Genomic DNA, 17,515 nt, shown 5'->3' on the forward strand with positions numbered 1-17,515 from the left:
AAGATAAATCTTTAAGTCTTTTAACTATCAAGCTAGTGCGGAAACATAAAGGTCTCTCGGGAGTGTACTGCTGCACTCGATCACTCAATCGTCCGTGCCTCCTATAAAATCATCAAATCATGTATCATACAAACCTAGTGAGTCTAATGACTCAGGACGTTCTAAACATGAGTAGCAAATAATACATATACAATCACAAGTATTAAAAATCATATTTTTATTTAAAATAGCTTTTGAGCATAAATAAATCATTTAAAAAAGCTTTTGGCATAAATAAATCCTTTAAAAAGCTTTTAATCATAAATCATAAATCATATATCATAAATCATTTTAATCGTAAAGCTTTCAATCATTTATCATTTGAGCGAAGTTTGATCCTTGAAATTGACTAGCTTTTATCTTTTGGTCGACTGATCAGTCTTTAGCTTCACATCGTCCATGGAGTTGGGCACTAGGCTCCACCATGGAAATACGATCGTCAGGGCTCCCTCTGGGGCCTTTTCCTATAGATAGGCTCTCTCTAGGGCCTTCTCCCGTAAATGGGCTCCATCTGGGGCTTTTCCCTCTCACAAAATCATACATCATTTGCCACAGTCAATTCGCATCCCTCAAAACATTTTTCATTTTCTTTTAAAAGGATACAATATCATAATTTTCAAAAAATAGTATTTTCGACAGTAAAAATTGCACAGCTTTACCATAAATTATAAAATATCCATAAATCATAAAATATCATATTTTCATCAAAATCATCATTTTAAATCATAAAATATCACAAGTGTAAAATTACCGTTTTGCCCCTAGTTTTTATGTATTTCACAAGTGTAAAATTATCGTTTTGCCCCTAGACTTAAAAATTCTAGATTTAATCTTTTTCTTACTTTTAATGGCATGAGTTTATTCCAAATAATTATTTAAGCTTAAATATAATTTTTCATAATTTTATTCGGCTTAATTCGAGGCTTTTTAATTAATTCCTTATTAACTATTTGAGAGGCGATTAAATTTTGGAGAAATTCAAAACTCATTATTTTGATCCCAATTTTTAAACCTAACCTTTTTTATTTCCTAATCTACCATTGTGAGCCATGAACCACACCCGTGGACCCATGGTTCTAATTTTTATTTAATTAATCTCGAAATTGACCCATAAATGAATAACCCGAGCCATCTCCCAATTTACTCGAGCCATGGTCGAGCCACTTCGAGCCAAACTCGAGCCAACCCACCTAAGAACCCTATTGACCAAGCCCAGCCCATAGAACCAGAACTTAGCTCGCTGAAACACTCCTGGAACCAGACCCAAAGCTACGCGTGGTTTGTTACTCACGCCTATAGCCTCCTAGCCAACCTAGGACACTTCCAGTCGAGCCACCACAGAGCCCACCTGACCCTAACCAACCCTAGACCACGCCCAGACTCGTCCCAAACCATCCCAAGCCCTTGAACCAGCGCTGCAAGCCCTGCCATTAGAACAAGATCCGTGCGCCCCTATGGTGCTTCCCACGTTTTTTCCCTAGCCATGACCGAACCGAGCCACACCCCTGAGCCCAGCCCTTCCTAACCATCCTTGGACCATCCTAAGGCACCCTCTAGACCACCTAGCCCGCGCCCTTATCGAGCCGCAGCCCCTTTGTGCAGCAGTCGATCGGGAGTTGCTTGGGGAGAGTCCCAACTTTCGTGGACTCCTCCACAGCCCTAATACCCAAGTCCTAGCAATTCTAGGACTCTACCTGGCCCTCACCCATGACTCCCTCGAGCCCCAGCCAACCCTGGCTGAGCCCACTTGCCCCTATGCATAGTAACCGACCCATGAACCATATGCATACCACAACAAACCCACGGTTCCCCTCTTCACATGTTCTCTCGATTCCAGCTTATTTTTCCTTTTAAATTTGTCATGTTTTAACCATATTTTATCTTGTATTGGCAGCGTACTCGTTGGAAATCATAATGTTTCATCAACGAGCGTAAAATCGTAAGAACATTGAAAATACGTATCATACCGTAAAATTAATCAAACACTCATATTTTTCATGCATAAACAATTAAATCATGCATAATATGATATGTATGATGTTTTAAAATGAAACGTCTGCTATTCGTTTTCTTAAATCGTGCTAATTTTTCTTTTCCCTCCTTAATCTATATAATTCAAAATATACATATATATATACTTTAAAATACCTTGACACCATTTTTTAAAAAAAATACCCAACTACCATTTAAAAATCAAAAGAAAATAGTTTGAATCATAAAATCGTCAAACGTTTTATCAAATCTAAAAACATTATTTCAAAAGTATAGTCCATACTATAACCTCTCAAAAATCTCTCATAAACATAAATAAATAGTCATAAAAATATTCTTGACATAAATCAAAATCATAAACTAGTGCGAAAAACTAGCGTCGGTCTTCGGGTTATGTGCACCTTCAGTCCAGCAAAGTCAACCATCAAGACCTCCATTAGCATATTCATATTCAATATCATCTACATCAATCACACCTAGTGAGTCTAAAGACTCAACACACCATAATCTTGATAACAAGTAATACATATACAGATCACATGCAACAGTGAAAAATATTTGTACTTAAAATATCGTTTTCATGAAAATGCAGAAACTTTAAACAAATCCATTTTCATAAACATTTTCATTATGCATAAACTTTAAATAAAAACATGTTTGTAAACATTTACATAAACTTTTCATAAATGTTTTCATATCCTCATAAACATATTCATATTCATATCATCATCAACATATACGTATTCATATTATCATCAACATATACGTATTCTTTTTTTTTCTTTCGTTGAATTCAGATCGTTAATTGTGACTTTCGTGTTCATATACGTCTACGTCTACGTGTTGGGCGATGGATCCATCTACATGTAACCACAGTACTGGGCGGCGGGGACACCAGCAACAGTCTCACCGGTCAACTGGGCCTTGGCCTTACGTATTAACATATCATCGTATACATCTACATATTCATATCCGTATCCAAGGAAACATGATCGTCGGGCTCCCACTAGGACCATAACCCTCACGAAATTTCCAACATATCATCGTATTAGTCACAATTACTTCACTTCCTTCAACATTTCATATTATCATCACTTTATAAAAATCATGCATTTAATATCATTTTCTTTTTAAAAACAAGCATGCAACATATCTTTTAATGTTATCGTTTCCTCATAAAAATCCATAAACATTTTAAAAGAAACCTTTCAACATATAAAAATCCATAAATCTTTTAAATAAACATTTCAACATCATACACATTTAAAATATGCATTTAAATCTTAAAGATTTAAAATAAACATTTTAACATATTAAATCGTAAAATTATAAAATAACATTTTGACATAATAAATCGTAAACATTTAAATACCATGCCATAAAAACTCATAAACATTTGAAATAATCATATTAGCACATAAAACAGCATTCAGGACACTACCATGACGTTTTCTAATTTCTAGGTGTAAAATGACTGTTTTACCTCTGGACGTAAAATTTCACGTTTTTGACTTTTTCTTTATTTCATTGACTCTAACATATCCCAAATAATTATTTAAGCTGACATGAATTTTCCAATATTTTTATTTAGCCTAAATCGATGACTTTTAGATTAATCTTTAAATGTGACGTATTAATGCTTTTAATCTCGAATTAAACCAAACCTTAAAATAAAATTCCCAAATTCAAAACTTAGACTTATAAAAATTATTTAAGCTTAAACCTAATTTTTCATAATTTTATAAAGCTTAAAACTAGGCGTTTCAGTTAACTCGTTAATTAGCGTTTCGTGAGGCGATTAAATCCCGATTAAATCCAAAACTCGTTATTTTGATCCCAAATTTTAACATAACATTTTTACTATTTATTATACCCTTCCAAGTCATGAGCCACCCTGTGGACCCATGGATTATATTTTTGTTCTAAAAATCTCGAAATCAGACACCTAAGCGAACCACCCGAGCCATCTCCCAAAATACTCGAGCCACGCCCGAGCCATCTTGAGCCAAAACCTAGCCAACCCACCTAGGGACCCTACTGACCAAGCCAGCCCAAAAAACCAACCCTAGCTCGCTCAAAAACTCGCTGGAAGTCGACCCAAAAATATGCCTCTGTGTGTGTGAGTCTCCTTGTATGTCTAGGACTCCTAACCCAACCAGGACTCTACCAGCCGAGCCACCACCGAGCCCACCTGACCCTAACCATCCCTGGACCATGCCCAGACAAAACCCAGACTAGCCCAACCCCTGAACACAAGCAGCGAAGCTTCTAAATCCAGGAAGACATGCTGCGCGTTCTTGTGCTTCTTCACCGTTACAGCTTCTTCCTCGAGCCAGCTGCGACCCAGCCATGCCACCCCCTAGCTCGACCCCTGCCCATGAAACTTGGACCCTTATGGACCCACCCTGACTCGCCCTTAGCCCCGGCCGCCCCCTCTCCCGAAGCTTGCAGTGTACAGCACATGGGGGAGACTCCCACTTCTTGTGGACTCTTCCCCAGCCTCCGCCCTCAACCCTAGCCACCCTATGACCCTACCTAGCCTTTGAACCTTACCCTGGCCCAGCCCCCAACAAGCCCTGGCCGAGCCCCAGCCCCCATGCACAGCACCGTACCCTTGAACCATACTTGCACTCAAACTCAAACTCACTGCTTAACTTATCCCTTTGGTTCCAGCTTTTTATTTTCATTCTGTGCAGTATTTTCATGTGTTCTAGGACCCTTTAAAAACATGTACAAACATCCCTTAACAATTTCTAATCATGGCAGCCCCTTTTCCATCATACAAACATGATTTTGAAACAATTTCAAGCTTTAAAAAATCCATGATCATGTAAAAACGAAAATAAATAAAAAGTCACTTGTTTTTCATGCAAAATTCAAGTAAATAAAATACTATGGTGTGATGGATGATTAAAGGAAAGAATATGGCGTGCCTTTGCGTTTTAAACGCACGAAAACATTGGCGATTGAAGAACGGCGACGACGAGACGATAGCTTGATTTTTCCCTTGAAACTTTCGAATTTTTTCTTGCTTTAAACTTGTGTGTGCCGTGTATTATTGGTGGTGGGGAGTGTTTGAATTGTGGTGGAGTGTGGGGCGTGTGTTATGGGGAGTTTAGGGGTTTTATTTAATATATTTTATAGTTAATTAATCACTAATTAGGCTTAGGTCCATTAAGTAGGTAATTTAGGCTCATTAGTTCTTAATTAGAAAAGTAGTTTTGTTTAAATAAGTTTGTGAATTTATTAGCCGGGTTGCCAAAACATTCTTATTTTTGTTGAAAAACCAACGTCGATAAAATTTACGTCCCGGCGTATAAAATCACCTCAAAATCCCTTATTTTAATAAATATGAAAAAGCATCACCCTTAATTTAAAAAATTAAAAACAATTATTTAATAAAAATCATTTTCTATTTTTTTCAGCCATCGGTCTCCGTTCCTCGATCGCAACTCGAATAACCTTTAAAAAATACATTTTAATGCAACCATGTAGAAAAATATATTTTAAACATGTATATATACATAACATAATTAATTTAGGCAATTAAAATATTTAATTAAAATACACAACGAATTTAATAATTGCATGCATGTGGTTTGCGTGGATCTTCAAATTTTCGGGGCGTTACATAAAAAGTTTAGAGAACGTGCATTTGCGTCTATAACGCTCGAATAGACGATCGTTGGCGAGAGTGCGAAGTTGGATGATCGGACGACGAAGAACTTTAACTTTTCTTCCTTCCTATTTTTCGAAAATTCCATGTATGTGAGGTGTGTTTCGGCTGATGGAGGTGAGTATGAGGTTTTGAAAGCCTAGGAATCCTATTTATAATTTAATCAACATGTTAATGGGCTTTGGTTTTGGGCCTTCATGATTAGGAGGAATTGGGCCTGCTTTGGTTTTGGGCCTTCATGATTAGGAGAAATTGGGCCTACTTAAATAATTAGATTGGACTCAATAACTCTTATTTAATTAAATAATAAAAGTTTATAAAATTAGTTTCTCAAAAATAATATTTTTGATATTTTAAAACTTCTTATTTGTCCAAAACCGGCTTTCCGAGAAAAATCGAGCTCGATTCGTAAAATAATTCGAAATCTAACCTTTTTAGGAAAAATAAATCATTTTTATTCGTATTAGGAAGCCTTTCCAATATTTAACGAACAATAAATATTCTTGTCTTGGTTGTCCCCGGTCTCCTTTACCCTGCCTATTATCGAATTGTGGAGCCCAAAACCAGTAAACGTAAAATCCATGCATTTATTTAAATTGCTAAATTATATATTTGTGTTTAAAATGATTTTAGCGGTGCATTACTTACGATTTGCATTATTTTAAATTAGTTATGTTTATTTGATGCACGTTAAAATGTTTTCTTGAGTTTCATGTTTCAGGCAAATATTCGATGCGGGATCGAGGAAAAGAGATCGACGACGATTTAGGCGATTTTAAAATGTGGTATCTTATTTTAAGTCAAGAAAGTGACATTTTAAATGATTTATTAAGTTTCTAGCATTTTTAAAGCCTAATTTATTTATTAGGTGATTTTAAGATTTCAAAACTTTTAAAGATTTGTCACTTGCGCACCTTATTTTTAATTATAGGAATTTTTGTAAAGCTAGTGTTTGATTAACATTTTATTAAAAAACATTTTAATTATTAATTAAGCAAATATTACCCCTAACTAAACACACACACACACACGTACACGACACACACACACAAATTTACACACACACCCATTTTCCTTGGACTTCCATTTCAGTTTTTGGTGAAGGGGAATAGGGCTCTTAAGCTTTTCTTTTCAGCAGCCACCATTTCATTCCCCCACTTGTCAATTCCTGAAGCACACGTACATTTCTTCAAGAAAATCGTTCCGCAATTCGTCCCGGATCAACCTTCACATCTCTCCGCTCTGGTATCGTTCGTGAGTTTTAAAGATTAAAGGCATGTATATTCTTCGGTTGTTTTTCTGGAAAATTTTTCAACATATAAAAAACGTAGTACTTTTTGATACCTTCGATTTGACAATAAATTCGTAATTTTTGGACAAGAAACAAGTGAGTTATGATTTTTCTCGTGTGATTGCTCAAACTGCGATTTATGAAAATGTGTTCTTGACGTATTCTTGAGAATTATTTGTTGAAGGCTTCTTTGGGAATCGTCGGGTGATCGCTGCTACGTTTAAGTATATTGAGTATGTTTTTGGGTGATTTTTGGTGCTTCGTTTCGTGTCATTAGGCACTTGGTTGCATTAGAAGTCGTAGGAAGCATTTTGGTGTCAAAAGTTCGTGTCCACGGGTTGTGTTGCGTTGTTTGGTGTGCGTCGTTGTTTTGGGGCGTTGTGTGAGTTTGAAACATTTCCATAGCGTCCTAGGTTGAGTCTCATTGCATCGGTTCGAGTCGATAGGACGTGGCTTAGAGTTTGCATCAAATTTGTGTTTTTAGAGTAGAGTTGGCGCAGAGCTAGCACCGCAGCGCTCTGTGGGGAGCGTCGCAAAGCTGCGTGGTGGCGCCGCAGCGCTAGGGCTGCGGCCCTTCTAGCGCCGCAGCGCAGCTAGGCCCAGCGCCTAGGCTTTTGTACATGATTTTTAAACCACTATTTTAGGCTCATGTCTTCTATGGTTTAAGAAATGTTCACACATCATTTTAGGGTTTGTTTCAAGGGTTGATGTCATGGTTTAGTACGATGATTAAACGAGGTCAAGTCCCGAGTGATATAGAACGTCATAAGTCAATTGTTTATTTCGGTGGTGAGCTCGACTTTTACGTCTAAGTTATGGAGATTAAGTGCATGAAATGTGTTAGTATATGCAACAGTGGCCCCAAGCGAGATCCAATGAATCTCTCAACACCATGCAAGTATGTTCAACGTGCAAAAGAAAATATTTTATGTTTTTGAGGCATGCTAAATGTCTCATGACCAAATAGGAACATGTTTGGAAGCCAGTGAACGTGGCCGGTGACCTCTTCACCCCAGTAAAGCATGACTGGGTTTAGATCAAGATTGGAAAGCGGTAAAGCATGACCAAGGACAAATCCACCCAGTAAAGCATGACCGTAGATCTCATGTATGTGGTAGTGGACATCCCTGCCAGCCCAGTACTGTGGTTTAGTCTGATCAGGCGCATTTATGTATGGGTCACTTGCTTTGAAACATATCTCTACGCACAATGATGATGTTATGTATGTCCAAGTATGTATGATGCAAGCATGTTTTTGAAAAGTTTTACGATATGATGGCACGTCTATGTTTGTGTAAGTACGTTCAAGTTTAAGTATGTCTGTCCTACATTAAAATGCACGTGGTTTTTATTATGTATCACTTGATACTCACAATTTATACATGTTGAGTCATTAAGCTCACTAGACTTGATCGATGCAGGTGAGGAAGAGTATGAGGAGACGAGGAGTGGGGACCAATGAGTCGGCTCGGACTGCGTGGAGGCTAAACTCGAGGAGCGCCTATGTTTTTAAGAACTTTATTTATGTTTCAAATACTCTGATTTTCATGAGATTGTTTACGTTGTTTAAACGATTACTTTTTGCAAACTTCGCTTGTAATTGTTTTTATTTCAAATATTTTTAGTTGAGCAGATTATCTTTATCGCAATTTGAAAGTTTATTATTTATTTAAGAAAATTTTTATTTTTCCATAAATTTTAAATATTTTTAAAGTATGGTACGTTACAATTGATATCAGAGCGGTATTTTTGTAAAGAGTTATGCCTACTACCGGTTGCCAGAAGCTCACGAAGTCACACCTCAAGTATGTAAGTTTTAAAGTTTTAAATTCTTTCATGTAGTAAGCATCAAGTCATGATTTCAGCATGTACACGGTTTAAGCTTGAATTACGTACATCTTATGATATAGATATTATGTTCATGCATGTTGGGTTTACGTGTTGAGTAAATATTGGAACAGTATGTCTCCTAGAGTATGGTTGCCCGTGGAGCTAGGTATGAGGATAGAGAGACTCAAGATGGGCAGAGGGTCACTCTTCCTCGTCCACCGCCGGATATGCAGGCTCAGATGCTTGCAGGGATGACTCAGTTCTTCGCACAGTTTGCGGGGAACCAGGCTACAGTAGACACAGTGGCTAGGCTAAGACCAGAGGCAGTTTATGAGAGGTTCAGAAGGATGGACTCGGAAGAGTTATCGGGGAATACTGACCCGGTGATAGCTGAGGGATGAATTAAGTCCATCGAGGTAATTTTTTCTTGTATGGAGCTGCAGAATGCAGACAGAGTCAGGTGTGCCACTTTCCTGCTGACAGGAGACGCCAGACTAAGGTGGGAGAGCGCATCTGTGTCAGTGAACTTGCAAACACTGACATGGATTGGTTTCAAGTGGGTTTTCTACTCCAAGTACTTCACTCAGGAAGTACGCTCCCGCCTGACTAGGGAGTTCATGATGTTGTGACAGGGAGACAGCAGCATGGCAGAATTTGTCAGGAAGTTTGAAAGAGGGTGTCACTTCGTGCCCCTGATTGCAAATGATGCCCGGGAGAAGCTGAGGAATTTTATTGACGGGTTGCGGCCTATCTTGCGTTGTGATGTGAGAGTTGCTAGTCCTACGACTTATGCTGTTGTCATGTCCAGAGCCCTGGCGACAGAGCAGGATCAGAAAGACATTAAGAACGACAGGCAGGGCAAGAGGCTCTATCAGGCACCTCAGCAGCAGCAGTGACCTCAGTTTATGAGGCCTTTCTAGGGACAGCAGGAGAAGAGGCCATTTCACGGACCGCCAAAAGGCAAGGGTCCTATTCCTCAGCAGAAGGTTCCTCAGAGGCCTGGTGAGTACCCGGTGTGCCCGAAGTTCCATCGCCAGCATACGGGACAGTGTTTATAGGGATCAGGCAAATGCTTCAAGTGTAGAGCCAGTAATCATATGCTGAAGGACTGCCCACAGTGGAGGCATCTGACACAGGGGAGAGTGTTCGCCATGCAGGCAGAGGAGGCGAACCCATACACGACCCTGTTGGCTGATAACTTATTTAATTCAGCACAATATTATTTTTGTTATGCATGTTTCAAATTTGTTTTGGGATTATTAGTGTGCTGTTTCGTATTTTGGTGGCTTGAGATAGAAATTTCCAACTATGCATGAGGTTAAGATTAGTATTTTGGGGTGTAAGTTTTTTGTGGTGCTAACGTCTATCAGGAAATATCTTCATAGAGAGAGTAGCCACGAAAACTTTGATAGATTCCGGAGCCACACAATCTTTTATCTCGGAGATGTTCGCTAATCATCTGGATATCAAGTCCATTGGACTCGACGTGAACTATTCAGTGACAATCCCATCAGGGGAATAGTTATCAGCTTCTAGCGTGGTCAGAGATATTGATCTTGAACTGCAGGTTCACCTAGTGTATGCCGATCTGATTGTGTTGCCGATGCCAGAGTTTGATATTATCTTGGGAATGGACTGGCTGACGAGAACAGAGTTCTGATTGATTTTCAGAAAAGATCAGTGTTTGTACGACCGTTGGTCATGGAGCAGTTTATTTTTGAGCCAGACAGATGGAGAAGTTTCCCTCGCATGATCTCTTGCATGCAAGCGCGGAGACTTATTCACAAGTGGTGTCAGGCTTTCTTGGCCAATATTATTTCAGCACCTGACCTACCCACTCCGTCGATTCAGAGATTTTCCTGACGTTTTTCCTGATGACGTCACAGGCCTTCCACCAGAGAGAGAGGTGGAGTTTGCCATTGACCTTGAGCCAGGCATCGTGCCAATCTCAAAGACACCGTATCGTTTAGCTCCAGCTGAGATGTTAGAGCTCAAACAATAAATCCAAGAGCTCCTAGCCAAAGAATTCATCCGTCCTAGTTTCTCACCATGGGGCGCACCATTGCTCTTTGTAATGAAGAAAGATGTGAGCATGAGGTTGTGTATCGATTACTGAGAACTGAACAAGGTAGCGATCAAGAACAAATACCCACTATCAAGGATCGAGGACTTGTTCGAATAGTTGCAGGGAGCTATAGTGTTCTCTAAGATAGATCTACGATCTGGGTATCATCAACTGAAGGTAAAAGATGCAGATGTTCATAAGACAACCTTCAGAACCAGATATGAGCACTACGAGTTCTTAGTGATGCCGTTTGGATTGACGAATGCTCCAACGATTTTTATGGACCTCATGAATCGAGTTTTTCAGCCCTACCTAGATCAGTTCGTCATAGTGTTCATTGACGACATTCTTATCCATTCGAAGAGCCATGAGGAACATAGTCAGCATTTGGGTAAAGTTTTGCAGGTCTTGGAGAGTCGCAAGTTGTTTGCAAAATTCAGTAAGTGTGAATTCTGGTTGGAGAAAGTAGCATTTTTGGGTCATATAATATCTAGCAGTGGCATTGAGGTGGATCCAACTAAGGTGGATCCAACTAAGGTGGAAGCAGTTAAGGAATGGGTTGAGTTGAAGAACGCGTCAGAGATCTGCAGTTTCCTAGGCTTGGCAGGCTACTACAGGAAATTTATTTAGGATTTCTCCTCGATAGCAGTGCCGTTCACTTCCTTGACTGAGAAGAATACTAAATTCGTTTGGAAGTGAAGCTTGTCAGTAGAGCTTTGATACTTTGAAGCAATCTCTTATCACAGCGCCAGTGTTAGCCATGCCAGCAGTGCAAGGCAATTTTGTGTTGTACACCGATGCTTCTAAGCACGGGTTAGGCGCAATATTGATGCAGCATGATCGGGTTATAACTTATGCCTCCAGACAGTTGAAAGTTCATGAGAAGAATTATCAGACTCATGATCTTGAGTTAGCTGCCGTTGTATTTGCGTTGAATATTTGGAGACATTACTTGTACGGCTAGAAATTCCAGATATTCACAGATCACAAGAGTCTCAAGTATTTCTTCATGTAGAAAGAACTTAACATGAGATAAAGAAGGTGGTTGGAGTTAGTAAAAGACTACGATTGTGAAATTAGCTACCATCCAGTGGAAGCTAATGTTGTTGCAGATGCTTTGAGCAGAAAATTAGTAGTCGTAGCACAACTGTCAGTGCAGAAATATTTTCAGTTAGAGATATATAAGTTTGGCCTGGAAGTTTATCCTAAGTGCAGAGCTCCTAAGCTATCTAATCTGACAGTCCAGTCTTCTTTGCTAGACCGACTCCGTAGAGATCAGCCTTCGGATGAGCAGCTACAGAAATGGAGACTGAAGGATAAAGCCAAGGGCAGTGTACTCTACACAGTGTCAAATGGTATTGTGAAGTACATAGAAAGGATGTGGGTGCCTAATGTTGATTCGATCAGAGAGGATATTCTGACAGAGGCACATGCATATCTGTATTCCGTTCATCCCGAGGGTACCAAGATGTACAAAGATTTGCAGATGCTATATTGGTGGCCAGTAGGGGTGAGCAAGATTTCGGTTAAACCGAATTAATCGACCGAACCGAGCCAATTCGGAAATTCGATTCGGTAATTTCGGAAATTCGGTTTTTCAATTAAAAAATTTATATTGGTTAATTCGGTTCGGTTACGGTTTTCAAAATTTTGAAATCGGTTAACCGATATAATAAATACTATTATTTAATAAATTTTTATTTTTATTTTTATCAATTTTTATGTATATTTTAATTTTTAATTTTAAATCAACCCAAATTCTAATTCTAATCAACCCTTAATTTTAAAATCAACCCTATCAATTTTTATATATATTTTAAATTTTAAATTTTATGTTTTTAATCCATATATAATTAAAGTTAAATCATAAATTTTTTTAACCGAATTTAATTCGGTTATGAAAATTAATTCGGTCGGTTCGGTTATGACTAAATATTTCGGTTCGGTTCGGTTATTGCTAATTCGGTTCGGTCGGTAACCGAACCGACCGAATGCTCACCCCTAGTGGCCAGGTAAGAAGCAAGACATCCGTCGATTTGGATGCTGGAGATTTTCTGATTGATTTCTCAGACAATGATCAATTTGCTGGTGGAATAAATATGTAAAATGTTTTATTTTTCCATGTACTCGTATGATAATGTTTTATAGTGTGTTATATTTTTAAAAATGTATTGTATTGTATTATCAGTAATTTTATTTCATTGCATATTTTTTTTTGAAGTTCAAATATGGAAAATGCTATGAACCAAGCTAAAGTTTGCATACCTGATAGTGGTACAACGCACACTATCCTCCGAGATAAAAGATATTTCTTGGAACTAAAACCAACAAAAACAATGGTGAATACAATATCAGGTCCTGTAGACTTGATTAAAGGATGTGGTAAAGCACAATTTTTGTTACCTAATGGTACAAAATTTTTGATCAATGATGCTTTGTATTCACCACAATCGAAAAGAAATTTGTTGAGTTTTAATGATATATATTCCCATGGGTATGATACTCAAACAATGAATGAAGGGAATGAGAAATATATGTGTCTTACCACATATAAATCAGGAAAGAAATATGTGATTGAAAAACTACCAATGCTCCCTACTGGATTGCATTATACACATATACGTCCCATTGAATCAAACATGGTAATTGATAATTCTTCAATATTAACCAATTGGCATGATCGATTAGGACATCCTGGTTCAACAATGATGCGAAGAATTATAGAAAATACACATGGTCATCCATTGAAAGACCAGAAGATCTTTCAGAATAATAAGTTTCAATGTAAAGCATGTTCTCTTGGAAAACTTATTATAAGACCATCACCAGCCAAAATCCAAACTGAATCACCAATGTTTCTTGAACGTATTCAGGGTGATATTTGTGGACCAATCCATCCACCATGTGGACCATTCAGATACTTTATGGTATTGATTGATGCCTCCAGCAGATGGTCACATGTATGTTTATTGTCAACTCGAAATGTTGCATTTGCAAGATTACTTGCTCAAATAATAAAATTGAGGAATCAATTTCCCGATTATACAATCAAGAAAATTAGACTTGATAATGCTGGTGAATTTACTTCCCAGACTTTCAATGATTATTGTATGTCTATGGGAATCATTGTTGAGCATCCTGTTGCTCATGTACATACTCAAAATGGATTGGCTGAATCATTGATTAAACGTCTGCAAATGATTGCTAGACCAATGATTATGAAAACAAAGCTCCCTATTTCTATATGGGGACATGCAATTTTACATGCTGCTTCATTAATTCGCATCAGACCAAGTGCATATCATAAATACTCCCCATTGCAGCTTGCATTTGGTAAAGAACCAGACATTTCTCATCTGAGAATTTTTGGATGTATGGTGTATGTGCCTATTGCACCACCTCAACGAAAGAAAATGGGACCTCAAAGAAAGATTGGAATTTATATTGGTTATGATAGTCCATCGATCATTCGATATCTTGAACCACAGACAGGCGACGTGTTCACAGCACGTTTTGCTGATTGTCATTTTAATGAGGAAATCTTCCCAATGTTAGGGGGAGAACAGAAACATACCGAAAAAGAAATTACATGGTATGTATCATCATTGTTACATCTGGATCCAAGAACAAAACAATGTGAAAAAGATGTACAGCAAATTGTGCACTTGCAAAGAATAGCAAATCAAATACCAGATGCATTTGCAGACACAAAAGGGGTAACTAAATCATATATACATGCTGCAAATGCCCCTGCTCGAATTGAAATTCCGAAGAAACAAATTGAAGATAGTCATGATGTCATTAAACGCCTGAAGCGTGGAAGGCCAGTTGGTTCCAAGGATAAAAATCCTCGAAAAAGAAAATTCATAGAGAAACACAATGATCACAAAATAGAGAATGATGTTCCTGAAGAAACACATAATGATCACAAAATAGAGAATGATGTTCCTGAAGAAACACATGATGATGAAAATGTTTTGTCAGAACCACAAACTGACGAGAATCATGAAATCTCTATCAATTATATTTATACTGGAAAAATTTGGAACAGAAAAGATATAGAAGAAATTGATGATATATTTTCTTATAATGTGGCAATCGACATCATAAATGATAATGAAGATCATGAACCAAAATCTTTTGGTGAATGTAAAAATCGGCAGGATTGGATAAAATGGAAAGATACCATCCAGGTTGAATTGGATTCGCTAAATAAATGTAATATTTTTGGACCTATAATCCTTACACCTGAAGGTGTAAAACCTGTTGGATACAAATGGGTTTTTATTCAAAAGCGAAATGAGAAAAATGAAATAGTAAGATATAAAGCTCGACTTGTTGCACAAGGTTTTTCTCAAAGGCATGTAATTGATTATGAAGAAACGTATTCTCCCGTAATGGATGCAATTACGTTTCGGTATTTGATTAGCTTGGCAGTATCTGTAAATTTAGAAATACATCTTATGGATGTTGTTACAGCTTACTTATATGGATCACTTGATAGTAATATATATATGAAAATCCCTGAAGGATTTAAGATGCCTGAAGCACAAAGTTCAAAACCCAGAGAATGTTATTCTGTGAAATTACTAAGATCATTATATGGGTTGAAGCAATCCGGCAGAATGTGGTATAATAGGCTAAGTGATCACTTGATGAAAAAGGGATATGTAAATAATTCAATATGCCCTTGTGTTTTCATTAAGAAAACAACATCCGGATGCGTAATTATTGCTGTATATGTTGATGATTTAAACATCATTGGAACAAATAAGGAAATTCAAGAAGTTGTGTCATACTTGAAAGAAGAATTTGAAATGAAGGATCTTGGAAAAACCAAGTATTGTCTGGGTTTACAAATTGAACAAAAAGAATGTGGAATATTTGTTCACCAGACAAATTATACAGAAAAGATCCTTAAACGTTTTAATATGGACAAATCAAATCCTTTAAGTACTCCAATGGTTGTTAGATCATTAAACATAGAAAAGGATCCATTCCGTCCATGTGAAGATGATGAAGATATTCTTGGTCCAGAAGTACCATATCTAAGTGCTATCGGTGCCCTTATGTATCTTACAAATTGTACAAGGCCTGATATATCTTTTGCCGTAAATTTATTGGCAAGATTTAGCACATATCCAACAAAGAGACATTGGAACGGAATTAAACATATATTCCGTTATCTACGAGGAACGACAGACTTGGGACTTTTGTATTCAAAAGATGCTAATCCAAGTATAATTGGTTATGCCGATGCTGGATACTTATCTGATCCACACAAAGCACGTTCTCAAACTGGATATGTATTTACTCGTGGAGGCACAACAATTTCTTGACGTTCACATAAACAAACACTCGTAACAACTTCATCAAATCATACCGAGAGTATTGTACTACATGAAGCAAGCCGTGAATGTGTGTGATTAAAATCAATGACCCAACATATCCAAATCTCATTCGGATTATCATTTGACGAGAAGCCTGTGATACTATATGAAGATAATGCTGCATGTGTTGCTCAAATGAAAGAAGGATACATAAAAAGCGACAGAACTAAACATATTCCTCCTAAGTTATTCGCATTCACCAAGGAGCTTGAGAAGAATAAATATATTGATATTCGTCACATTCAAACAAGTAAAAACTCATAAGATCTTTTCACAAAGGCACTTCCTACGACAATATTCAGAAAGCACATATATAATATTGAGATGCGCAATCTACGAAATCTGTGAAGAATTGTTCGTGTCAACATGAGGGGGAGTTTACGTGACTGCACTTTTTTTCCCTTACTATGGTTTTTATCCCAATAGGTTTTTCCTAGTAAGGTTTTTAACGAGGCAGTATAAAAACACGTAATGAAGACAATCATTATGATCATCATCACAAGAGGGAGTGTTGAAAATTAATATTTTAATATTGAATATTTTAATATTGAATGTTGAATATTTGAATGTTGAAAATTAGGTAAAATTAGGCGTTGAATATTGAAATTTGTGTGTGATGATGAAGGTAATGATGTAATTTATTTTTGGATTATTTGTAAAAATTTTCTATAAATAGATATCTCATTTGTGAAGAAAATCACAATTGAGTTAAGAGAAAAATATTATAAAGTGTGTAGTGTGATAATTTTGAGAGTTTGAGATTTTTACTTTTTACCGTAAATTTTTTACTTTTTCATAACAATAATATACAAAATTGAAATAGTAAAGCAAAATTAAAAAACAAACAACAGAAAAACCACAATCGATTAACTATAGCATCATATACTTTTCGAAGCATGTATCTTTCGAAAGTAGAGATCAACGAGGATAGATGAAGCCTCTGGAAAGCATAGCCTCTGAAATCTTGATGCGATTATAGATTTATTAGAGAAGAAGCCTTCAAAAGTTGTGGCTGTGACGTGACAGTAGATGTTCAACCATTAAGCGATTGTGGGTTTAGTTCTTTAGATTGGATTTCAAATAAACGTTGTAATGGGTGATTTTAGATTTATATAAAATAAAGGTCGATTCCAATGGACAGGTAGATGAATTTAAAAATACAAAATCCACTCGACATTCAATAAATTATATGGGATTTAGAATATCGATTTCAATCCAAACCAACTCTACCA

This window comes from Primulina huaijiensis, chromosome 1 (genome assembly GCF_012295235.1).
Source record: "Primulina huaijiensis isolate GDHJ02 chromosome 1, ASM1229523v2, whole genome shotgun sequence".
In the NCBI taxonomy this organism is placed as follows: Eukaryota; Viridiplantae; Streptophyta; class Magnoliopsida; order Lamiales; family Gesneriaceae; genus Primulina; species Primulina huaijiensis.